Here is a 26,663-nt window from a genome sequence, read left to right on the forward strand (position 1 = left end):
ATGCACATCTTTCACATACATATACACATGTGTGTATGCATACACATGCACCCATGCAGATGTGAACATGCTTATACACAAGCACACACATAGATGTACGTGTGATTATACACATGCACACATGGGCATACATGTGCATATATAAGTATACATATAGATACATACACATACATATACACATGGATGGACAGTGCATGTATATGTACACAAACACACATGAATGTGCATATACACATAAATACACACGTACACAAACACATGCATGTACATGTTATGTGAATACACATCGATTATACACACAGAAGTGCATGCAGTACTTGTACACATTCATGTGTGTGCACATGGGTGTACACATACATGTGTTCGTGTACAGATATGTGTCTCTCGTGTGTGCACACGTACACATACTATTTTACAGGGATGTGACCCCACACCACAAGTGTGGGAGCTGGAAAAGCTGTCTCTGTGAAGAGCCTGAGGCCCACAGGACAGGCAATGGGGAAGGCCAGGTGGACGTCAGGTGGAAGGTGGAAGGTGGGCGGAGAGTAAGAACCCTATAAACTGGATCCCACAGGACAGGCTGGGCTCCTGTATGCTCGTTTCTTCTAGGCTTGGTGGCATGGGTGTCCTCAGAAGCCAGGTGCTCCATCACAGATCCCCCACCCAGGGCATATGGGGGACCCAGGGGACATGTGACCAGCTTGGGGGTCAGCATCCACCTGGCATGGCATTAGCCTTAGGGCAACAAAAGGAAGGTGAGGTCACACAGGCTGGCATGGTACAGTCCCCAGGACAAGCCACATCTGGCCCTTAGGGGCTCCTGCCTGGGCAGGGCTCAGGCCCAAGGCCCCTGGACACCAGTGGGCAGGGCTGGGCACACAGTGACTCGCACAAGGTGTGCCCTGTGAGGCACACCGCAAGTGGAGCAAGCACCTCTCATTCAAATCTTTCTTTGAAATCTGCCTCCCCCATGGCAGGCCCTGTCCACGCCCCACCCCATCCCCTCACCCTGCAACCACAGTGCGAGCTGGCACCTGGCCCTTAGAGCCGCTGGGCCCCGTCCTGCCCCCTCAGAGCCCAGGCAGCAGGCTGGGGGTACCAGGGAGTAAACGCCCCCGGGGCAGTCCTCAGAGTCCGGGGGCCAGCGTGTAAGAGCCCCAGCTCCCTCCCCACGGCAATGGGGTCACCGGACACAAGCGCTGCAGCTGGCTCGGAGACCCCCAGGGGCTGCCTTCCTCTCCTCATTGCCCCCCTATCGATTCACTTTGTGAATCAGTAAATTACTCACGTGCAAATCCCTTTCTCGGGGCTGCTTCCAAGGGAACCCTATCAAAGCCCCACCCGGAGCCCTGCTGGTGGATGAGCCAGGAGTAGGGGGACATCTGATCCAGGGATGAGCAAGAAGACTCCACCCCCAGAAAACATAACTGAGTCACTGCTGGCTGCACCCAGGGCAGAGGTGGCTGCTAACGGGTCCAGCAGGGTCAAGGCAAAGGCACTGTGGTCAAGAGAGAGCAGAAGCCACTGAGAAAGGAGAGGAGGCAGAGGAACAGAGGGAAGCAGAAACCAATGAACCAGGACACGGGAAGGGCCAGCAAACACGGGACGAGCCCATCACAGTCACCGGGGAGCTGCAGGTCAAACCACGGCAAGATGCCGATTCACACCCACTAAGGCTACCAAAATTTTTTTTAAAAAGAAAATTCCAGGTGTGTGGGGATGTAGAGAAACTGAAACCCCGTGCCCTGCTGGTGGGAGGGGAAGACGGGGCAGCTGCTGTGGACAGCAGTTTGACAGCCTCAAAAGGTGAAACACGGAGTTGCCATGTGACCAGCAATCACTCGCAGGGATACACCCGGAGGTGTTCCCACAACAGTTCGTACACAGGTGTTCACAGCAGCTGTGACTACTCACAACAGTTAAAAGACAACAACTGAGGTGTCCATCAGCAGATGAATGACTGAGCAAACTGTGGGCCCCTCACACAGGGGAGTACCACTCAGCCCTGAAAAGGGAGGCACACTGTCACCCCCACAGCATGACTGGGCCTTGGGCACATCATACCGTGTGCGAGAAGCCAGACACAAAAGACCATGTGGTGCGTAACTTACGTGCGCTGTCCAGCATGGAGATGTCAGGGACAGGAAGCAGATTGGCGGGGGCCAGGGGCTGGGGGACGGGGCTGGGGACTGGCTGTTAATGGGGTCGGGGTTTCCCTTTGAGAGATGAAAACGTTTTGTGAACACACCGTAAGCCATTGAGTTGCTCGATTTAAAATGGTAAATTTTATGTTACGTGAATTTTACCTCAACAAAATAAATCCATCTGTATATCAAATTTGAATACAACTTTCTGGATAGTGCCTACTAAAATTATGTTGACTTCAATTTTTTATTATTATGAAATAAACTGCGCTCAGGTGGGAAAATAAAGCAAGCTTCTCCACCTGGATCCCTGAAGGAGGAAAGCTCTCAGACACTAAGCAGAGGGTGGCGGGCCGGCCACCCCTCAAGGGCTGACCCCTGCAGAGCGTCGCACTGATCCTAACTTACCGTTGCACCTACCGGATTCAGCCCTGAATTTCTACTACCATCACCCACTTCCCTACGATATCACCCACCCATTCCCCGGCACGGAGGAGTCGGGCTGAGATGTGCACCCAGACTGGGAACTTTCACAAGGTCTGACCTTGCAAGCAGACTAAGGGAGGTATACCCGCAGGTTCCCTCAGTGGGGTGCCCTAGAAGTAGCCCCAGGGGTGGGATCCCTCCTGGTGGGGAGCCACGTGGGGCCGGGGAAAGGCTGAGTCTCAGCCTGGTTCACCAGAGCCAGCCTCTGCACCTCCCGTGCCTGGGCTAGTCCCTGTCGGGGGTGATTCCCCATCCAGGGGGCTGCTGGGGGGTGACTCAGATCTCGGTGGGGTATCCACAGCACGTGGTGTAGCAGGGACCCTTCTGCCCGGCCCTCTCTCCCTCCCTCCTTATGCCCCTTCTCACCTCATGGCCTTAGCCCCAGAGTCGACTGGGAACCCAGATCTGCCTGGCCCTCCGACTGGCACCTCTTGGTGGACCTAGACAGCGATGCGAATCATAGGCACCTTCTGGAAGTGCCTTTGATCATTACTGGTTTACTGGTGCAAATAATGATGATAATGATTAAAAGGCTGCCAATCCAGGCCACATCGATTGCTTGTTTTGTTATGCATTCGGTGTTGTTGATCCCACAGCCGACATTTGCATGGACAGGGCAGAAAGGAACTGCTTCCTCTTTCTCCCACCAGGCAGATTTTGCCCTCACCTGGTGACAAGAGCCTGGCGAGGGGCTTGGGCTAGAGGCCCTGCTGAGGCCCAGGAACGGCTGTCCTGAGAAGCATGCAGCTCTGCAATGCATTCCTGCTACTGCAGCTTTTGCTAAAGTTGTATGTTGCAGCAGAGGCTTCTTGTGTGTAGTACACGCACCACATCAGACAACGGCACAGACAGAAACCAAGCCCCCAAAACAGTAAGGCCCCAAAAGAGGGGGCATGCAGGGCGTTTGTGCAGCCACGGCCAGAGGCCAGCAGCCTGGGGACCCGGCAGATGGAAGCCCAGGAGGGACAGAAGGTTCAGGAGACCTCCTCCTGCAGCGGCCGCTTCCTGAGGCTCTGCCACAGTCCGCGAGTCTGAATTTACACAGTGGTGGGGACGCGCTGCTCGTGTTTGGGGCTTTTTCAAGGGTCAGTTGTTGCTTATGTTGGATTAAATGTTCAGGTTGGATCATGAGCCTGGAGAAACTTAGTAAAAGAAGTGGCCTCCCCATCCCCACTCCACCCCCACCCACAATACACTCCACCACCACCCCACCACCACTACATTCCCATCCCACCACACCCACACTCTCCCATTACACCCCCACCCCACTCCCATACGCCCCTACACCTCCCCGCACTATGCGCCACCCCAGCCGTCCCCCACCTGGCAGCCTGCCCCTCCAGGACCACGAGGTCATCACAGGTCGTAGCAGGGGGCCTCCTCCCTGCCTCCCGCCCTGGCCATGATCAGGTTGCATCTCCTTGCTCCCCTCCCACCCACTGTGGGTGCTCAAGCCACACACAGGCCCAGAATCCCAAGCCTGTCATTTCCCCTCCAGGAGACCCTCCGTCCCGGCCCCTGCCTCACTGTTCACCACTCTAGCTGGGGCATCTGGGAAGGAGGGTCCTAGGGGCCCACTTGGATGGGTCCCACGTAGAACATCTGTGAGCCGAGGCACTGGAACTAAGTGGCAGCCGGGCTGCGGCAGGCGGGGCAGCCAGGATAAAGCCAACCGATGAAATGCCCGAGGGTCTGGTCCATGCACAGTGGGCACAGAAGCGAGTCTGCTGAATGGCTGGCTGGCTGGCTGGCTGAAGCACTGCCTCTTTGCGCTGTGAGGTGGTGAACACGAGGTAACCAACTATCCTGCTCTGCCCAGCACCCCAGGGGTGTTTCCTGGGACACAGGAAACTCAGGAAAGTTCCAAGAAGTGAAACCAATTAGTCACCTTCCATAAACAAGCAAAGCCTTCAGCCCCTTCCATGCAGCCCTCCTGTGCCAGGCCCTGGGCCCCGGGGAGGGAGGCAGAAGCCAGGGCACAAGCAAACTTCCCGGAGGGAGGAAGGATCAGGTCCCAAAGGGACAGACCGTTCTGCCAGGGTGACGCCTCCTGATGCCACCAGAGAGCTGCTCCCAAGGACAACTGGGGGACCCCCGGGGAGGTGGAGGCCAGGCAGGCTCTATCGATGGGCTTCTTGACTGCTAAGAACGTCTATCCTGAGAGGGGGCAGCAGGAAAGCAGAGAGCTAGGGGTGTCCTCCAAACCCAGAGCCTCTGCCCGGCAGCCGCCCGCAGAGGTCGGCTGGCTGGAGCCCAAGGTTACAGCAATGCGGCTTGAGATGAGTGAGTGCACCCGCGGCTGGGGCCCGGAGGACGGCTGCGCACTCACGCTGGAGTGCCACCGCCCCCGGGAAGCAAGGCCCGCGTTTATGTGGGCATCTCAGAGACATCATAGAGTTAAAGAGGAAAACAAGAACTCAGTTCAGAAACACAAGACTACACAGTGGGCTGTTTAGAGGTTACAGAGTCATTAAAACCATGAAGAAAAGCAAGGGAACACACACTGCAAAATGCAGGCCAGAGCTCCCATGTGGGGGACAGAGGATAAAACTGGCAAGGGGGGCAGCGGACCAAAGGCCGGGACGCCTGCCTGTGCCTCAGGACCAGCACTGGTCCACGGGCACATTTTGCTTATTTATTATTTACATTTGGAGATCTATGCACACTTCTCAGTGCAAGAAGACAAAAGCAGGCCGGGAAGCCACAGTGATGGGGAGGCAGCGGCAGGGAGGTAAAGGCCACTGTGCCTGCAACTTGACCTCCAAGCCAGGCAGGTGCCCCAAGCGGCTGATGGGGGACGTGTCCCCAGTTCCGTGTGGCACTCTGTCCACCCTCAAGCCCATTCCCCACAGGCGATGCTGAGTCAGATGCCCCACTGGAGCGTCATGGACCCGCTGCCCCAGGACCAGCCTCCCACCTCGCTCGGGGGCCGGTCCTGCCAGGCACTCTCCAGGCTGCTTGACGGCGGTCCTGAGAGCTCAGGCCAGGGCCCCACCTGCCGGGACTGCACCTCCCTCCCTGCCCTCGCTGAGAAATCGGTAGCTTCCTGCAGGTCCTGGGCCTCCATGACATCCCCCCAGCCCAGGGTACCCCTCTGGCCTGGGCCTGCTTCTCTCGGGCTGGTCACCAGTACAACAGGTGATCTGCTTCTCAGCACCCAGAGGAGGCCCGGACGCGAGGGGAGGGGAGGGGAGGGAGGGGAGGGAGGGGAAGGAGGGGAAGGAGCCAGCCCTGGGCCTAGGCTGCCTGCCACTCCTTCTGGCTGCACTGAGGGGGTTCCTTGTTCCCAACCCCGGGGGGCAGCCTTCCTCATCTGCTTCACCCTTGAGATCTCTGGGCCATGAGAGCCTCAAATGCAAATCTTCACACATCACTCACAGCCCCCAAGTCTTGCATATGTGCGCGCGCGCACACACACACGCATGCTCACACACATGCACAATCTCAGGCACACCTGTGCAAACACATGCACAAACACGCCTACCAACACATGGACACCTGCACACTGCCCCGGCTTCCACATCCACAGCCTCACCCACCCCACATCCCACAATCAGGGTTTCTCCTTCTGGGTCCCCCTGAGCCGGCCCTCTACTGTGGGGGTCCTGCTAGCTGGCCTCTGGCCCCGTGACAGAGGCCCACTCAGCGTGTAGCAGCTGGATGCCACCTGGGAGATGGGTCAGACCTGCTCTCTTTCTGCCAGTCCAGGTCAGCAAGTTCCAAGCAGCTGAGGGACTCGCCCAAGGTCCCCAGCGGGCTCCTCCTGCTGTGCCCCTGGAGGCCTGACGGGGGTGGATATAGGGACAGAAGCATGTGACTTTGGCTAAGATGGGCAGCGCTGGTAGGAGTCCCAGGGAACAGCTGCAGGAAGGGCCCCTGGATGGAGGAGGGGCTCACCGGGCAGAGAGGGTGTTGGCTGGGACGTGGCCATCTCCAACTGGTCACCGCACAGCTGAAATAGCTTATTTTAAGTAAGCACGACTCCGGCCAACAGGGCTATCAACATTTGTTTGCCTGACTCAGAAGGGGAGAGAAAAAATACCGAGAGGCAAGCACTGGAAGAGAAACGCACCCGAGCCCCAGTCCGAGGCTCCACAGCGGGCACGCGGCCAGTTGCGAGCTCCCCCTGGCCCCGTTCCCCTGCCCTAAATTTAACCAGCTGGAGATCTTTTTTAAGTCACATCCCTTTCAACCTTTTGGAATAAAGATTTGCCTTTTAATGTGAAATCTGCATTTCATTGTGCAGAAGGCACCCCTGGCTGGCCTGCCGCCTGGAGAGCAGCCTCCGGGTTTGGCTGCACACCCGGGTAATCTCAGCCCTGGCTGTCAAGGCCAGTGTCCCTGGGCTCAGGGGACATCCCCAGGATGGCGGGCACGGAGGCTGCCTCAGAGAAAGCAAGAGATTAAACAAGCAATGGCTATGCAAAGATGCCAAAAAATAAATAAGACGTTCCTAATTCTTGCTCATTTGGGAGATGCGCTCTGATCACGGAGAACCAGCGGCTGGGTTCAAGCACCGCCTGGCCCCCCACCCCAGCTCTACAGCCATCGCCACTCACAGGGCGTCTCTAGGCCTCAGTCCCCTGATCTGTAAAGTGGGGGTGACAACGGCACCTTCCTCCCAGGGGCCAATTCAAAGTTTACATGAGGTCATAGTAAAAGCCATAGGTGGGGGCCAAGTAATACAAGAAATGAGCCGTGTTCGCCCAACAGCAGCTTGTAGGGGTGACGGGAGACAGGAGCTGAGAGGCCAAAGGGCAGGGCCGGCCTGGGAGCCCACAGGAGCAGGGGAACCAGGACGTCAGATGACAGTGGCGATGGGGCCTTGGGTCTCACTGCAGGCCCACCTGGTCCAGGCCGAGGTGACCCAAGGAGGGGAGAAAGGAGGGTGGCACCAGCCTGCCAGGTGAGGCCCAGCTGAGGACCCCTCGGCCCTGCATTCTGGCCTCCATTCCCCTCCAGGCCCCCAGCCTCCTCCAAGGTCCCTTCCCTCCTGCTTCCGTCCTTTGGGAGGTAACCAAACCCTCCCTTCCCGGTAGGCAGATGGTCCCACTTCATTCTTACCCCAACAAACACCACGAGTGAGCCGCGTGCACGGATCAGCTCACGTCAGGTCGGACATTCTTCCCCTACCTGACCTCGCGGCGCTGCGTGGCCGCCACCCCACTGCTGACCTCCACATCATCGTGCCCTTCCTCTCGGGCCTGTATGTATGACCTGGCTGTCGCTGGGTGGTGACAAAGGCCAGTCCTGCTGCCCCAAGTCCACGGGCCACTTCTGCCCCACTCAGTGGGACGGGCTGGGCCATTAGCAGGCTGGGGATATTTGCCCACCGCAAGTGAACTGGGGAAAGCCCACCTCTGCCTTGGGGACAAATGGACTGCTGAGGCCATATGGCTCCACCAGCATCCAGACAAGGAGCGGAAGTGGGCGACCCCGTCCTTACCTGCACACTGTTCCCAACAGTGCAACAATGCTGTCACAGTCCGCTGGTCCCAACAGCTGCCTGAGTAAAGGAGGAGGAGCAGGCCTCTGGGTCCACCAGCTCCCAGAATGCTCACTGCCTGCCTTCTCTGTCCCCCCAGCTCCAGACTCCAAGTGCTGCCATGACAGAAAGGTGAAAGCCATTCTTCGTTGACGCTTGAGTATTCAGTCCTCAGAGAAAATGGCCCTGGTGAGACAGAGCCCTCTGGGGCTGTTGGCAGTTTCCCCAGCTGTGGACCTCCTGAGAATTCATCAATAATTCCAGGACCTTCCTGCCTCCTTCCCTACTTACACCCCAATCCCCAGCCTGCCTGGGACCCCAGGCCTTCTAAGGTGTCAGGTCCATGAGCAGAAGGGCAACAGGAGAAAATGGTCCATCGCGTCTCTTAAATGAAGACCTGAGACATTCTGTGAATGCGCGTTGCTTCTTTGCTGGTGGAATTCGATTTTATTTCTGTTCATTCAAAGAAAAGGAGGTGATACACTCTGTGGAGCCATTTCACTGGGAAAACAGGTTGCCATTCCTTTGTTAACAGACACATTTATCATCTCGCAGTTTGTGCAGGTCAGAGGCTCCACGCCACGTGGCCAGCTTCTCTGCCTCAGGGTCACACAGGCTGCCAGGCAGGGATGCACAGGCTTTGGTTTCATCAGAGGTTCGACTGGAGAAAGATCCGCTTCCAAGCGGGCACAGGCCCCAGATTCGCTCTGGCTGTCAGCTGGGGGCTCTCAGCTCCTGGAGGCCACGTGGCCCCTCACGATCCGGCAGCAGCTCCCTCTTCCCGGCCAGCGAGGGACAGTCTCTCTCTGGTCCTCCACAAGCGAGTCCTTTTTTTCAGAGCTGGTTTTGATAAGAGAAACGTCACCACGTCTCAAAAGATCAGATGATGCCAACGGCGGGGAAGGAACCCACGGGCCGAGGCAAAGACGGGTGGGCGGCAACTCACGAGTGACTAAGAGAAGCCTGAGGCCCTGGGCCAGTTAGGACAGGTTTCCTATTCTAGGGCTTTCCACAAAGCCTCAGGGACCCGGAGCCGTAGCTGCAGAGAGAGGGCGGGAAGCAAAACGGCAGTCACACAAAACCTATGAAAAAGGAAACATTTCAATAAAAGGTATTAAAATATGAAGCAGCAATACATTTTTAAACATTTCACATTTGTTTTCCCAAAGGTCCCAAAACTTGCTTCTGGAAGGTAGACTTTGGAAATGTAATCTCAACTGTCTACCCAGCAATATATCCCCAGGCCCGCCCGCCCCCACCCACTCATCCAGGGGGGCCTTTCCAGCTCCTGGCACGCTGCCTGCCAGGGGACGGGCTCGCCGGGCAGGCAGCCCGGACACGCGTGGAGCTGTCTGGCCCTCATAGGCTTTCTATTGTATTGTTTAACAGCCAGCCCTTTCAGCATGTGCCGGCTGCACAGTTTATGTTCCCAGCAAAGGGAAAATAACTGAAGGAATATTTGCAAAAAGCTGAGTTAAGTAAATATTTCATGCCTGTTAATATGACGGCTCTCCATGATGTGTGGGGGTGGCCCAGGGGAGGGAAGCAAATGTCACCAAGTGTGCATGGTTGGGGGGTGACACTGGTGCAATTGAGTGTCCGAGGCCATCAGGAGCAGCAAGGAGCATGAGACCCAGATGCTCGCTTATGCAGACCAGTGGCCGCCAGAGCCATTAGCCACAGAAATGAGATGGAAGCCAAGGGCCCATCAGTGATGGATGATGGGTTAAGCAGGACAGACAGGAAAGGGCAGCAGAGGACACCAGGGGCTGGCAACTGACATCTGAACCCCAGGCAGCAGCCGGGGGAGTCACCTCCCACCCCCACCAGGAACCTGCTGTCCCCACTGTGGTCTGGGCTCAGGGTGGCCCGGGAGAATTGTGGGGCAGCTAGACACTGGAGCGTCCCAGGAAGAGGTGCACGGGGTGTCCCGAGGGGCTTGGCTGCTACAACAGCACTGGCCAGTGTGAGTCCAGGGATGCAGGACACCCAGGACCAAGGAGGAGGTATGGAATCAGGCTCAGAAAGGCAGGGTCCGGTCACTGCAAGGTCACCGCCAGGACGAGTCAGCCCTACTTCCCATGCAAGCTGCCCTCCACCTAAGATTCTGAATCCCAGAGAGGAGGGGGCCTCTGGGTCCAGGCCCACCCTTGCTGGAGGGGGCGGCACCCAGGCAGGGCAGAGAAGCATTCCCCCGTCCCTGCCACCCGGGAATCAGCGGCCCGTTCCACCAGGGGAGTAGTGGAAGTCCCCAGCTGCCGTCCCTGCAGGTTTGCAGACATGTGTGCCGGGGGTGTGACCTCTCCAGGCCCCTTGGGCGTCCGCGAGCATTCAGCCATAATAGAGAGCAGGCCTGCCCAGGGCCTAGAGGCAGCGAGCACCCGTTTTTACTAGCGCCCCAAGTGCCTGAGTGAGGGTTGGCCCCCAGGTCACTGTGCTCCAGGGAGCTGCAATCTCACCCTCATGAGCAAGCAAGACCTCCACTTGGATTTCTGGATTTTAGTGTGAAAAACATGTCACAAAGGGTGGTCCCCACCCCCAGAGCCAGTGTCCTCCCTGCCCATGGCCACTGGGCCAGACCGGAGCACAGCATGAAGGCAGAGGCACACCCGAGAAGCAGAGGGCTGCTGGCGAGCACTGTGCCCCGTGTCTCCGTCTGGCCATGTGCAGCCCGGGGCCCTCCCTGGAGGCGGAAGCCTCACAGGCACGCAGCCTGGCTACCGCTGTTACTTCTGAGGAGAAGCTGCATCAGACCCGTGGGCCGTGACAAGGTCAGATGACAGGAGGCACAACATACCACAGCCAGGCGCGCCCCCCTGGCAGCACACACCCTCCAAGACGGACTGATACAGAGAAGGCCCCCGAGCAGGGAGAACGCCCGAATTCATGCAGGGTTCCACGTAAAGAAAAAATATGACAGGTGTTCAAACGAAACCGTGTGCGCGCATGTTCCTAGCACCATTATTGACAAGGGCCAAAAGGTGGAAACAGCTCCAGTGGGTGAATGGATAATGAACAAATAACCCCAGAATGTGGTCTATTTGCATGGTGGACTGTTATGCATAAAAGGGAATGAAATTCTGAGAAATGCTACAACACAGGCGAACTTGGAGAGCGTTATGCTCAGTGAAAGAAGCCAGACACAGAAGGCCACACGGGGATTCCATCAGTATGAACCGTCCACAGGGCCGGAGCACAGGTTCCTGCCAAAGGGCAGGGGGTTTCTTTCTGAGATGAGGCACGGTCCTGGAACTGGAGGGGAGTGGTGGCTACACGCATTGGGAACGCGTTAAGATGCACTACTGCTGCTTTAAAACGGTGTATGTTCTATTGTGTGGACTTTGCCTCAATAAAATAGACAACATGGTGATGATTACAGCTGGCCTGGCTGGTTCACGAAATTGTCGTAACAAGCCCTCCAAGCAGGTACTTTCCTGCCCTCTTTTACAGCTAAGGAGGCCAAGCTCAGAAGGGTGAGGGTCTTACCCAAGGTCACCTAGCCACCAAGGGGTAGAGCGGGATTTGAATCCCACTGCCCACCCCGGAAGCACTGAGCCTGGGGAGGATTCAGAGAAGAGGACGGCAGGAAGTGGGCGACGGACAGTGGGCGACTGCCGGGGTCCCGGCCTCAGAGGGGCCTCTCGGCCCAAGAGCTGGCTGTGAGGGGACGTCTCTCTCTGGGGCCATTGGCAGGGTGGCCAGGAGGTGCTGCTCAAGCCCTCGGAGAGGCCACTGGAGCAGACGCCAGGACCACACTCTAGCTGGTGTCCAGGGTCACCTTCGGGAAGGCAGCCCCCTCCTTCACCCTGATGCCCCCAGGCCCCACTGTAAGCAAATGGGCCAAGTTCATCCTTTAAAGGAACTGCTCCCCAATGGGATGGTGAACACCCAGTGGTGCTCCTGGAATGGCTGCTAACTGCACACAGTGGCTGCAAAGGTTTTTCTTTGTAACTAGTTTTAAAAACAGAAGGTATTTTTGGATTATCACTAGCAATCTAAGAACACAACATGGTGAGCCCCCCCAGCTCCCTCGGGCCAGGACACAGCTGCGGGCCCCCCACAGGGGTCGAGGACCGAGGTCACGGGAGGCAGGTGCACAGCCTCCGCGGGACACCCCTGGCCTTCCTGCCCACTGCCCCTGCGCTGACCCTCTGGACCCTGTCCTGCCTTCCTCGCCACACTGGAGCCTGCGTGGGCTCGACCGTCCCCCCTCTGGGAGGCAGCCCTGACCCCCAGCCAGGGTGACCCTCTTCCTCCGCATCAACCTTCATCCCATGGCTGCCTGTTGACAATGGCTGAGACTTGACTCATCGACTGTCCCGGAAGCCTGTCGGCATCTCTGTTTGCCGTGGGTGGCTGTGGCCTGGGGTGTGCCTCACACTCCGCCCAGGCACCCCAGAATCCCTCCAGCTCTGTGCTCACAAACCTTGTACCAGCTGCCAGGAAGGGGCTTCAAGACCCCAGCTCAGCACCAGGTGGGACACCCAGCTATGAGCCTCAGGGACAGAGAGGACCCAGCAGGATGGGAGCAGGCCTGGGCCAAAGCCAGCCTTTGGCTTTATCCCAATTTACCCCAGGGGGACAAGAAAAGCCCCGCCAGGGGCCTGGAGCAGATGGGACGGGCTCCGGACCCCTGCCCGGCCCACCATCTGTCCCGTCAGTCAGCCCGTCTGCCCAGGCAGCCCCTCCTCCCGGCACACCATCTGCACGGCCTGCTTGGCCCTCCTCCGGGCTCCGCCAGGGCCCCCAGGAGGAGATGGGGCAGGAGCCAGAGCCCAGACCTAGCTGCCCCCTCTCGCAGCCCCCAGGGAGGGAGCAGCGGAGCCCCGCCAGAACAGGGGCACCTCCGGGACGGCCGCCTCAGGCCTGGGGGTGGCAGAGGGAGGGTCCCGCCTGGCAGGGGAGCTCCTGCTAGCAAAGCCCCAACCAGCAGCCCTCACCCAGCCCTCCACTGGCCACGCAGCCACTCCTCCCCGGCGGGCAGCTCCTCAGGGGTGTTGCCAGCACCTTTGCCCTCCCCGGATCCCCAGAGCATGAGAAGAAAGAAGAGTCCCTTTCCCCTAGGGCGCCAGGATGGCTGGTGAGGGAGCGGCAGGGTCAGCAGCCCAGCTCCGCCTCCAAGGCCCCCATTCTGGTGACCCCAAATCCCCTGCTGTTTGCTTAGAATGAACCTGGCACTGAGAGGGCAGGGCCTGCCTTTGGGCACCCTCCCTGGGGCACAGCATGAGTGTCAGCCACAGCACATTGGCCAATGCACCCCCAGAGGCCAGGGTGACCAGATGGGACCTGAGCCCCCACTTTGCTTACAAGCCCCACAGCCCCCCACCCGCCTCCTCCCTGGACCTCCTCCTCACTGTGTGACATGACTGCTTAGCCAGAGCCAAGATGCTGACATGTCAGCTCAAGAGTTCTTGGTGAGAGGGTAGGCCCCGCCTGGGGGCAGACCAAGGCCTGTGCCCCCCATCCTCGGGACGCAGCTGGCAGGGGCGACGCGGGCAGGGTCTACCCTACTCTCTGCTGGAGGGCCAGCGCTGGGGGCCTCAGGGTTTTCCCTGGTGGTCAGACGCAGAGGCAGGTCCAATCTGCAAGCCAAAGAGGGCAGCCCTGCCGGTGATCAGCCCTCTGCCGGGTCCCACAGGCCCCACTCCTCACCCTGCCCTGAGCGGCCCCCAGGACAGCATCCAGCAGGGAGGCCGGCTGGATGGCCAGAGGCCCCCACCGCCGCTGGGTCCCCACCCCCACCCATCATGACCTTCCTGCGGGACCCCCGGGCAGAGGAGGAGGATGGCTTCCTGCTGACATGCCATCCACCACCGGTCAGGAGGCCGGGCCCAGGGCCCAGAACCCCCAGTGTACTCACCCGCTCGCCACCTGACTCCGGCGACACCAGCTACCCCCAGCCTCCATCTGGTAAGGAGACACCTGTTTTCCTTGTGGGAACAGGTGGAGAAGAGGCTGCGTCCTTGCCCCGTGTCAGCCAGGTGGGAGCAGAGGGCCCCCGTGGAGCCAGGCTGGCTTTGCAGCCACCGCCACCGCCGGACAGCACCACCAAACGCACCTCACACACCTGGCAGGGCACGGGGACACTGTCCTCCCTTGGGTCCCTGGGCCTGGCTGGAGGGAGGGGGCAGTGGGACTAAGTGGGGACCAAGTCTGGGGTCCCCAGCCGCCTGGGACCCGCACTGGCACATCCGTGGCTGGACGGTGCCACCTGGTGGACATTTCTGAGACTACACAGCTCGGGGCCTGGGATTCCAGTCAAGGGGGTCTCCTGCCCCGACCCCAGCAGGGCTCTGGGACTGTCGGAACTCCGGCCCCGCAGCCGGGTTCTGCCTAGACACAGCTAGCTACCAGAGGGCCTGACCCAGGCGCCTCAAACAAGACAGGAAAATAAACCCAGAGGGGCTTCTCTTCGACAAACCTCTTCCCAAAGCCAGCCCCTGGGCCACCTGCTGCCTGCGGAGTCGCCTGTGACCCCGCCTGCCATCTTTGAGGGGAAAAATCAGAAGTCCTTGGCCAAAGAGGGACAAATGAAGCCTAAAAAAGAATAGTGATGTGATCAGTTGAAATTCACTGAATACACAGAATAAATGTATGGAAAAAGAAAAAAACCAAACCAACACAAAACCTCATTGGAAACCCATTGTAAGTAACTAGGGCCCCAACTTTCTGCGCTGAATAGCATTGTTCATTAAGAGAATTAAAGATTTTCCTCTTTAAACTATATTTCAGGGGTAACTGATAACTAGTTGATAAGAGAAGGTTCACTTAAGAGGAGAATTGTAGCTGCTCGTTGTGAAAGGAAATCAGCATTTTGCAAGCTCTCCTGAAATAATTATTTCTCACAGTGGTCATGCAGGGATGAGACCTGGGTGATGAGCATTATAGCAGGGCATGGGGGTTGTGCCCCTCTGGACCTGCTGGCCAATCCTAGCGTCCCAGGTGTGCTTCCGTGTGAACCCACAGCCCCACCCACAAAGGGCTCTGGCAAAAAATGAGCCCGAAATTAAATGAAGCTTCCTGAGTTGAACTTGCATCTCCAGGAATGACGGGGATGCTGTGGCAGCACAAGGAAGTAGCCCACCCCATCCAGAATGTGTGGCGCATTTGGTAGGACAGCTGATCCAGTTTCTGCAACAAGTCATGGCCAGGGGAACTGTGGGCTGGGGACGCCTGACCGAAACCAAAGAGATTTTAGAAACACAACACTCAAACCTACTGTGTGGACCTTGTTTGGAACCTAATTTAAACTAACTGCAAAGTGATACATTGGAGACCATCAGAGATATGTGGTTATGGCTGGGGCATTCACTAATACCAAGGGGTTGCTGGGAATTTTGATACTGTGCTAATGGAGCTGCAAAGGTATCACAAAGTTCCCCATATTTGGAGAGTTTTATCCCATAGTTTGGCAGGAGCAAACTCACAGACTGTCTGCCACAGGCTTGAAAATACTTCAGCCAAAGGGAACCACAAAGAGTAAGGGGACAGCAATAGGTGGAGTAACATGGTGATTCTTGAGACCTGCTGAATTGGGAGGGCACGCACATGAGTTTATTGCGCCATTCTGTCTATGGAAAAAGAAAAAATCAAACCAACACAAAACCTCATTGGAAACCCACTGTAAGTAACTAGGGCCCCAACTCTCTGTGCTTTCATTTTGAAAAATGAAAAGCTTTCATTTTGAAGGCTTTCATTTTGAAAAAATTTTAAGAGGACATGTCCTGTCTCCTACAAACCTCGTTTGGCATCAGAAAAGCTTAGCTGCCCAGGTGGACTCACCCTCTTATCCCTTCCCACCTTCTCTCTTCTTCCAGGCTGTACATTTGGGAAGGGAAAGTCTATCGCGTCACCTCTGCCCTGCTGTGGTTCCTGCGCTAGGCGTCCCTGCCTGGTCCCCACCAGGCTCTAGCTTCTTGGGTCCCTCAGGTCCCAGTCCTGGCTGGAGTTTGCGTCTTAACCTGAGCCCCCTCTTCGTCGGTGCTGATACGGATTTGAGGAGTCAGCATCATCTTATCTTTCACAGAAGCCAGTTTAGAGGCATGGCCCAATGTTCTCAGTTGGCAAACCACTTTCTCCAGCCACCAAAGACCCCCTTGTCCTTCCAGCCCACCAAGGTGTGCCACGTCAACGCCACGGAGAGCAGACAGGTGTCACCCTTCCCACTGCAGCTGGTTTTGCACATACACGCGGACACCGTCACGCCCACTCTCCCGGTCCCTCGCTTACTCTAGGGCCAGGAGCTGACTTTATGGTGGTGTTGGGGGTAACAGGTTTCTGCCTACACCCCCACCTTGAGACAGCAGCTTATTAGGCACCTCCCCATCGCCTTTCACACAGTAGGTGCCAAATACGTGGTGGCTGAACGGAGTGGTCCCCACAGACGATGCAGGCTGAGATGGAGGAGGTCCACGGGACACGCATACAAATGAACGAGTTGTTGCTCGGCAGCCCGTTAAGGAAGCTAAGCTGTGTGGGACCCACTCCAGCCTCTAACGAGATTTCCTGGACCTTCCCGGTGAGGGGCCTGGGGGCAGAGCACGGGGAGGACATCCAGGCTTTTCCCGCACCTCCCATCAGACCCTGGCCCAGGCGCGTCACAGTGGCCTGGAGGCCAGTTCTTGGTTTCCTGCACCTGCAGCCCCAGCTCAGCCCCAGGCACGTCCAAGGGTCACCAAGGTGCCTGCTGGCCGACGACCCTGTGACGACGGGAGGGCCGGGGAGGATGACATGGGACCTAGGACAAAGGTGGTTACCTGCCCAAGGGCCTTCACTGCACCTAAGGGACGCTGTCCCTGTCCCCAGATGATGGTGATGAGCTGGGAGGAGCAGGCCCAGCAGTGACATGCTGGCCATCCCCATCTGCCCAACGTGGCCAAAGGTAGCCCCTTATCTGTCCAGAGGTGTCCTTCCTCGTTATCAGGGCATAAATGAGTCCAATGGCTATAAAAGAGACGGTTCTGGAGATAGCAGGCCCCCGAGAGTCTCGGAGAAGATTCTGCGGTAGCAGCCCTGGAACAGAGACGCCACCTGTCACCTCCCCGCCGCCCACAGGCCCGGCTCCAGCTTCAGGCAAAGCCAGCGCCTGCCACCCCCTCCCTCCCTGCCACCTTGGAGCCCCCTAGGGCCACCGCCGCCCACCCCACGGAGTGGTCTGATGCTCAGGGACCCAGACGAAAGGTGGACACTGTTTACACCATCGAGAGACCCCAGAGCCACCCCTGGGCTCTGAGCAGTGGCGGTCCCTCACCCGCCGCCCAGCAGAGCTCGGCCGCTCCGGCCCGAGGGGGAACGGTGTATGCCAGCACACCCAGGGAACTCCGGGGCCTCAGTCCCGAGCGCCTGGAGGCCACGGCTGGGGGCCGAGGGGCAGACCAGCTGGGCAGGGTTCCAGGATGACAGGGAAAGGGGCCCATACCAACGAGGGGACAATGGCAAAGCTGGTTCCAAGACATACACCTGGGTAGCTGGGGTGGCAGTGGGCAGGGGCTTAGCCACAGACTGGACGGGGGTGCCACCAGACCAGGCCAGCCAGGGCCAGGAAAGGGACGGTCCTAGATGCCCAGCACCCCCCTCAGGGTCGCTGAGGGGCCCGGCTGGGAAGGGGGGAGCAGACCCCCAAGGCCCCCTTGGCCCATCCCCCTTGGACTCCGGCCTGGGAGCACATGTGACTTCCTGCCAGGCCGACAGAGGATGCTGCCCCCTCCCTCCTCACCGTGACCCTGCCTCGTCTGCTGGGGGCCCAGGGCCTCTGAGAAGGTGGTGCTGATGCCCGGGAGGAGCAGGGGAGGCACGCTCGCTGCCCAGGCCCCACGGACACCCCGACACCAGCCCCTCGGCACAGCCAAGGAGGCCTCATGTGCATGTCCTTGCCAGCTCTGGGCAAGGACTGGGGGACGCCTTCCGGGTAGTTTCCTGGGGCCAAAGGGCCACCACAGGCCTCAGGGCCCCTCAGTCCCCAAGCTCTCCAGGGCAAGACTGGCCTCGCATGACTCAAGTGTTGGGCCAAGGGCCTTGACCCCCACCTCCCACCCCCTGCTGGATGCTACGAATCAGCAGTTCTAGATGAACAAACGGGGGGTAGCCGACGGCGAGGGCGGAGGCACTACTGGGAAATGCATCTGGAGGGGACTGCCCCTAGGACCAACGTCCCAAACGCGCTCTGGGGGCCACCAGGCCAGCCACCTGCTTTCAGCTCCCCACAGGGCTGACTGCCCGTGCGGAAGCCGGCCAGGCCCCATGCTCTGGGAACACAGGGCCAGTGCCCCCTGGCTGCTGACCCCAGCCCACCCCTCACCTCACACATTCAGAAGGCCCAGGGGCGCTGGGTTACACAGGGTTGTGGCTGACCCACCCTGAGAGAAACTCAGACTGCAGCCACTCCCCAGCTGCCATGCCAGACTCACTCCCACTTTGAGGTCAGTGTTCACGCAAGCCCTCCGGTTCTCAGAGTGGCCTAGTGGTGAGGGGGGAGTCTCCACAAAGGGCCACTTCCCTTCCGCCAACCCTGAGCCTGCAGGAAGCGAGCCTGCTCAGTGACGGGCACCCTGGGGCATCCCCCAGAAGTTCAGGGGGCCATGGGCAGAGCCACACATACTGCCCAGCGGCCCCTAGTGCCCCCCAACCCTGAATCGGGGGTCCCAGAGGAAGGGCCACCCTGAATCTGGGTATCTGCCAGCTCCCCAGGGTGAGCAGACCTCACTGGCCAAGCGCCAGGACCTGGGAGTTAATTCTCTTTTGATGCGCAGCTGTTGCTGAGTTAATTATGGAGCAACGTGCACCCGGTGAGGAGTGTGGTACGCAGCTATCAGAGGACAGGAGGAAGCCAGGGGAGGGGAGCACGGGGAGTTGGCAGGGAGCCCACGGAAGGGCAGGGCTGGGAGGAAAGGGTAAAGGCCCCGAGCAGGATGCTGGCCTCAGGGCTGCGGGGTGGGACTCTCGAGGCTCAGGAAGCAACCCTCAGAATGAACAGTTTTGCTCAGAAACGACCACCAGAGGATAGTCCAGCACCAGCCGCCATCACTGCCTGGGGTCCCAGCTGGGCGGGGAGTGAGTGTGTGACAGGGAGGCCCTCCACTCCCCTCCTGGCTTAAATCCAAGCCCCAGGGCCGCTGGCCTTTTTGCAGAAAGACCACTGACAGGGCGTCAGGACACTGGGTCCCAGGCCCGCGAGGCTCGGCAGGGCTCAGCTAGGGGGCCTGCCTGGTGGAATGCTACCCCACATCTAAGCCCCACGCCCTGCCCACCTGCAGCCCTGTACCCCTGCGGGCCTCATCAAAGTCCTTGTCACGTTGCCACACTGCCCACCACCAAAGTTTCATGGAATAGCTGAGCAATCATGGAGCACTATGAAGAGGGAGAAAAACAGAATTGAAAAAACCATCTGTGTGGCCCTCCAAGGACGCACAGGCTGCATATGGAAAAGGATGGGCAGCAGCTGGGGTCTCTGGGTTGTGGGCTTTAAAAACCATGTTTTTTCCTTTCAGTGCTTTTCTGTGTCTACTATAATGTTCTGAAGTGTGAATTATTTTCAAAATCCTCTTCTAAGCTATTTCTAAACGTTAAAAACTCTTTTAATCATTTTTAAATGGGGGGGATAGATGTTTTATGATGATGATTTCAGTCTGTGTCTGCCCCCCACCAAGCACGGGGACCCCGACCGTCTCGTCCTCGCACGGAAGTCCCCGACCCCACGCTGGGCCTGCCTGGAGTTTTCCATCATTTAGGGAACTGCCTTTCTACCTACAAGACAAAGTCTAGACTTCTCTAAACCTAGTGCTGAACCACTCCTAGCACCCTTGCCATCTCGGGAAGTTCCCAGGATGCCAGGGTCTTTTTATTTTTAAATTTTTTACTTGCAGTAGAGCACACCTAACACAGTTTACATTCACACTGTCGGGCAACCGCCGCCACCATCCTCCGCCACGGCGCTCTCCACCTTCCCGAACTGAAGCTCTGTGCCGCTGGACACTCACTCCGCACCCTTCCCCCCGGCCCCTGGCACCCACTCTCCTGCTTGCTGTCTCTACGGATTTGACCCCTCTAGGGACCTCCTAGGCAGGGTCCTGCAGGATTTGCCCAGGAGTGGCTTCTTTCACTCGGCATCGCGTCCTCAAGGCCCAGCCGTGGGTGGCAGGGGTCAGAGCTTCCCTCCTTTCTCGAGGTTGAGGAATAAGGTTCTGCCGTGTGGACAGAGCACACCGTGTCCATCCGTCCTCCCACTGATGGGCACTTGGCCCCTCCCACCTCTGGGGTTGGGGGCTGGCCCTTGACAGAGAGAGGCCCTTCCACTAAGTGTGAAGGAGGTAAAGGGCAGGGAGACATGGGGACCAGCCAGCGATGACCCTGGCAGACCCCTGGGGGCCGCGTGCACAGGTCCGGAAGCCCTGCTCTGGCCTCCAAGCAGGGGAAGCAGCAGACAGGGGCAGGCTCACCTTTATAACACTTCGGTGGAAATTTAAATATCAAGAAAGATCAAGGTGTGAAACTGGCCAATTCAGAGGCTATGTCACTCAGGGGCTGAGAGGCGGGGGCCCACTGACCCCAGCAGACAGCCTGCAGGCTGTGCAGGGGCCTCTCTGCAGGGCCGTCCCTACCCTAGGGCAGACCCGCTCTCCAAGACAAACTGTCCCCACCACCCAGGGTCCACGTCCCCAGCCCTGCCTCCCACCCCCATGCCGGAGTTTGGAGCAGGCAGCCTCAGCTCCTGGGACCCCACCTCCCTGCACACCAGGAGGGAGGGGACAGGCTGTGAGGCTGGGGGGCTGCGGGTTACCAGCATCAGCAGGAGAGCTGACAACCCACAGCACATAATCCTGTTAAAATATTAATCCTCATTTAGCCTGCAGGCGAGGTGGCTGATGAGATAAAACTCCTGAGATGTAATAAAAGGCTGCAGCAATTGATAAAGTGGATCATAGCACTAATAAAACCCTGCTGTGTGAAGGTCGGGTCAGGTCCCAGAATCAGGAACCACCATCAGTGGGCAGATTCCAGCCTCAGTGGGCAGGGGGTGACCACCTCCCACAACAGAGGGTCAAATGGGGGATCTGCTGATCCCTCCAGGAGCTGGGGAGAAGGGCAATTCTCTCTGCGCCTCCCCAGAGCCCCCTGGACCACAGTGGCCCTTTGAGGAGTCACCGTCCCTGGGCCGTTTCTCTCCTAGGGAACACCACCTCCCAGTGTCCTGGCAGCACACAGCTGACGAGCCCCGGCCTGTCTGCACGTGTCTTCTGCTGGCCTCCCGCTGCCCCCAGGACACTTTCCCAGGCTCCGTGGCTCAGGGCCCTCAGGGACATGAGGCTGAAGCACCCACTCCAGCCTCCAAGCCAGCGGGTTCACGTGGACAGCCTCCCAAGGTGGGGGACACAGCAACAGCCAACATCCCGGACCGTATTTGGGAAGGGTCATCTGCCATGTCCCCAAGTCAAATCTGTCTTTGCCCAGGTCCCTCCTGATGGTGACTTTCCACTCCAGCTAAACTGCGTATCATCAGGCTGTTTTGCCCAGCATCCCCCAAAGCAGTGGGCTGCCAACTCCACTTTCCCTCCAAATGGGCAGAGACGGGCATGGAGAACCCCGCTGCACCCAACTCTGCCACTCGTCATTGGAAACTCGGGAGAATGGGCTTATGACCCCCACAGCTCCTCCAACAGAGGGGACAGCCCACAGCTGGGGGCCCCCTCCCGAGCCCACTCCCCTCACCAGGGCATCCGGGAGCTGTGGGCTGCAGTGGCCAGAGCCATTTTCAAGACTTACCATTACAACTGCTGCAGGGGGACAAAGGATAAGGGGCAAAGTCTGAGGCCGCTGCCATGGTCCGGACCCCGCCAGTGTCACCACAGAGGCTTCCATTACACACCTCAGAGTCCCTGAATGCCTACTGTGTGTGCTGGGCATCGTGCCAGGAGACAGGGATGAAGTGTAGCTCACAGCCTAGTGCTGGAGACACAGAAACAACTGCACCATAATTCATTCACACCAGGCCATAAATGAGAACAGGGTGGTGCTGACCCTGGAAGCTGGCCTCATGGGGGACAATGCACCATCGCCTCGCTCCCCACCAGAAACCAGGCACAGGGCTCAGCAAGTTCCTCCCAGCCTGAACCTGAGCCCCGTATGCAGCTCAGCTGGGCCAAGTATGCATGCACCTGGACGTGCGTCAAACCCACTCAGTCCCCAGGCTGAGGTGGCCCTGGGCCAGGTCCTGCAGGGCACTAAGGACCCCCTAACCAAGAAAAGCAGCAAGGAAACAGATGTGTGCTTCCCTACACATCCTCAAGGAGTGGCCTGTCAGGCCCCATCCCCACCATGCACCCTGGTTTCCCCACAACCCCCGCAGCCAGAGGGCACATCAGCCCTTCCTCTAGAAGCTGTACATCCACCAGACTTGGCTGGGGAGCCCTCGGCTTCAAGAACAGCTGCGATGACGACTTCAGAAATGTTTTACCAACACCGCAGTAGCGACGAACACACCCAGCACCCAGCTCTTGGTCTCTAACACCATTCTCTGTTAAAAGGAACCCAGGGCTCCTTGGAGAAATGCCGATTCCATGACTGTGATAGGAAGTGGTCAAGATGAGCCTGGAACACCTGTAGTGCCAGACAGTAAGGAGGTGCTCAAGGCAACCAGATGGGGCATATCAAAGGGACAGAGAAGCCACCTCAAAGAGCCCCAGTGGCCACAGGTGCAACAATTGGAACAACAAAGTAATAAGGCCGTAGAGGATTGTAACCCCAAGTGGAAGGTATATATCCATGAATCCACACTGATAAAAATGAGTAAATTAATAAATGAGCTAGACAAATCTCCTGTGCAGATTTCCAAATACTGTGTGTAGCTACTCTGCCCCCAAGGAGGTGGAGCATTACCCCCACCCCTTAAGTGTGGGTAGCACATAGCGACCTTCCTTCCAAAGAGCAGAAAAGGTGTGCAGGAGTAACTTTACGTGGAAAACCCTAGCAGACACTAGCTGGCAGGCGATCGAGGTCATCACCAACGGCGATGAGTCATGTCGACAGCAGGTACTGTGATATGAAGCAGGAGAATGGTACTTTATCTCTGTGCCCCTACTCCCCAAAACCCCAATCTAATCAAGAGTAAAACAACAGATAATCCCAATGGAGAGACACTCTACAAAATGCCTGACCAGCACTCCTCAAAACTGTCATGTCATCAAAAGACAAGGAAAGTCAGAGACCGTCACGCCCAAGAAGAACGCAGGAAAACATGATGACTCCGTATAACGTGCAACCGTAGATGGGGGAAAAGCACTGAGGGAATCTGAATAGAACCTGGACTTGCAGTGATAGTGGCTCACCAATACTGGCTCATTGATAGTGCAAATATCCCACATGACGTAGATGACAGAGGACCCACCTGGACAGGGGTGGGTAGGAGCTTTCTACCATCTTTGCAATTTTTCCTTAAACGTAAGACTGTTGTAAACAAAGGATTTATTTTTTTTAATGTTTTGCCCATGGGTGTATACACATGTAAAAATTCATCAAGCTGTAAGCTAAAAAAAACATTAAATAATAATTGGAGTCAATGCAAAACAAAAAAAGGTTTTGCCAGAAGGTATGATATTTGCATAAATGTTCCTTCTAAATTTATTCATCCAACAAAAATTTGCCGAGCACCTACTCTGGACTGGCCCTGGGGCCAGGCGCCGGGGATTCCACAAAGAACACTGGAGCAGCCCCTGCCCGCAGGGTGCTCGGAGTTCACCGGTTTCCTGAAAAATAACCAGGATGCAAGACAGTGAGGAAAGTCATGCATGACAAATACACATGGCAAACGTCTGCAAAAAACAGACTCCAGAAGGATATATTCCAAAAAATATATGTTGCAAAATACATGAAGAACTGAGAAAGCCCTGAGATTTGGTGACCACTTCAACCGTGTGGTCAGTGGTCAGAGCCAACGAACGATCTGCAGGTGGGCAGCAGAGATCGAACCTGATGTGGAAAGTCTCCCAGCCTCGCTGGCACTAAGACATCATTACACACCTATCTAGCCAAAAGGAATAAAAACTAAAACCCAGTGAAGATAGTGGGGCAGTGGCTTCCGCCGTTCTGGACAGCAATCTGACTGCAAGAACCAAGCGGCCTTTATATCCTTTGTCCAGTAACCCCTCTCCAAGTATTGTACCCCAAGGAAAGAACGATGAGTGTAAAAGAAAAATTCGGTGAGAACCGAGATATTCACAGCTGCACTCTTACAGGTAACTGCCCCTAAGCCCAATGAACCGGTAAACCAATGGCACCCAGAAGTGGTTCAAAGAGGGCCATCTGAAGCCTGGGGTCAAGCCTCTGCTCCTGAACTCCCAGGTGACCTTAAATCTCTCTCTGCCTCCGCTCCCCCACCGTAAAGGGAGGACATTACTACCTCCTGCCTTCAAGAAGTACCCGGGGGGCTCGAACGAGATCTCAGATAAAGCCAGTGCTTGGTCCACAGAAGCCCGGTTACCTTTAGCCACAGCCAGCCACTGCCCTCCTTGTCGAAGAGCTCTAGGAGACGGGGGACGGGGACTGGGCTAAGGACTCCCTGGCCAGAGCGCAAGTCAGACAGGGGCCAAAACACGGGAGACGGGATTTACCCCAAGCCTGGCTGAGATGCCCTCGGAGGGCGGGAACAAGCCCTTTCCTGCCATCTCCAGGCCAGACCCGGGGGGCAGGGAGCCGGGGCAGGCCGCGAGGCCCACACCCCGATGGGGCAGCAGGAGACAGAGCCGGCCGGAATCAGGCCCCCTCTCCCCCGCGCCCACCCGCCTGCGGCCCCAACAGACCCCAGGCCTGCGCCCATCGCGCCTCCCCGGCCTCTCTCGGTCACGCCGCGGATCGGGTCCTGTTGAGGGACGGAAAACCCAAACCACCGAGAGGCAGCAAGAGGGCGCGTGCGCCTCTCCTTGCCAGGGCACCCCGGGGACCAGGCCTCCCGGCCACACCGCCCTCCGAGGACCACCACGTCCGCCAAAGGGACGCCTCCCGGCGCCAGGCTTCGGGGAAGGGGACCCAAAAGGACAGGGTAACCCCGGCGCGGGGGCGGACGGTCACGCGGCACTCTTTTCGTCCCATTGGCTAGGGCACGATCACATGGGCAGGCCTCGCTGCGAGGCCTGCTGGGAAATGTAGTCTCTACCATGGCGGCAACGTCATTCCGAAAGCACAGACACCGGGAGCCCCTAGCAGAATCTGACTCCTGGGCCCTGCCAGCCTCGGCGCGCCACCCCGTCCTCTTCCTCATTGGCCCTGGAAACGCGGCACCTCTCCACCTGCGCGCCTGCCCTTTACCGGAAGGCTTTCCTAAAGCCCCCAAATGCAACGAGGCCCACGTTGTCTCCCAGAGGGGCAGCCTTGCAAATGGTGCCGTAAGCCTACATTACCTTCCAAAAGGGGATCCCCCCAGTGCAACAAGGCCCACATTCTCTCCTGGAGGGGCTGCCTCCCAAAATGCGCTGGGAACCCCTGTGGCAGCCTGCCCACCCCGCCACGTCCATGAACGTGAGAATCAGAAAGGTGGCTGCTGTGCATGGTCTCCCCCCAGAGTGTGCTTCAGGAGGTGTAGGGGAGCCAAGAATCTGGCCACCCCAAGGTCTGACCACCCTCAGGAGGCTTCCGATGGCTTCTGTGTGCGGGGGAGTGGGCTGCAGTGAAAAGCACTGAGATGGGCCTGTGGGCAGGTTTGCCGCTGAAGGAAACTGAAGTGAGAACCACCCATCCCACCCCCACTGACTCCACTCCCTCCCACGTGGCCAGAACAGAGAGTCTCAAGTCCCTGTCTTCCCTGGGCCTCCCTCTGACCTCCCCTCACCCCATCTCCGGTGGAAATTCAGTGTACAGGCATGCAGCAAACCCTTCCAGCAAACCTCCAAACTCCCTCAGCGTCCTTCACCCCCACGGCCACCGCCGGGGTCTGCGCACCACACCTCCAGGCCCAGGCCGGCCCTGCCCCAGCTCCCCTGGCTTGGGACCCCACAGTCACTCCCTTGGGGCTCGCCCGCTCTCCAGGCCCCTGATGTCCACCCCTTGGGTGCTGCCCCAGCCCCACCCCGCCATCCCCGGTTCCTCCAGCTCATCTCCCTGCTGTATTTCTTTTGGCAATTCTCACTGTTTCACTGTTTCACTTAACTCATTTTCAGTCTGTGCGTCCCCAACCAGAATGAAAGGACACTGTCTATCTCCGACCCTGCTGTGTCCGCAGAACTCAGAATGGGGCTTGGCTTCATAGGTACTGAGACAGACAGACACACAGATACACAGAGGCATCCCTTCCCCACACCCCTGCTGTGAGCACAGGATAACAAGGGAGCCCCCTCCTCCGCCCCCCTTGTAACAAAGGTCCTTACAACCGAACAGAGGACGCTGTGCCTCTGAGGTTCTGCGGGGCTGGGAAGGCAGGAGTGGCAGATGTAAGCAACTTGGCCCTCTGCCCACCCCATCCCAGGAGGCCACTTCATACGGGCAGGAAAAGAGGCACTCACCCAGGCTGGGGCTCCCACAGACAAGGCCAGTTTGGGGTGAGCATCTGGCCTGGGCTCCCAGAC

General features: G+C 58.0%; 1 protein-coding gene across 1 annotated transcript in view; it reads right to left on the bottom strand.

The window, feature by feature from the left end:
* RBFOX3 (RNA binding fox-1 homolog 3) overlaps positions 1–14,043 on the bottom strand; it is a 434,946-nt gene extending 420,903 nt beyond the window's left edge. Inside the window, exons 1-2 of the mRNA XM_057501767.1 lie at positions 13,976–14,043; positions 8,077–9,197 (exon numbers count right to left, since the gene is read on the bottom strand). The gene's annotated coding sequence lies outside the window, so the exon portion shown is untranslated. The remainder of the gene's footprint in view (positions 1–8,076; positions 9,198–13,975) is intronic.
* Between the last annotated feature and the right edge of the window lie 12,620 nt (positions 14,044–26,663).

Source organism: Manis pentadactyla, chromosome 4, assembly GCF_030020395.1.
Source record: "Manis pentadactyla isolate mManPen7 chromosome 4, mManPen7.hap1, whole genome shotgun sequence".
NCBI classification, from domain to species: domain Eukaryota; kingdom Metazoa; phylum Chordata; class Mammalia; order Pholidota; family Manidae; genus Manis; species Manis pentadactyla.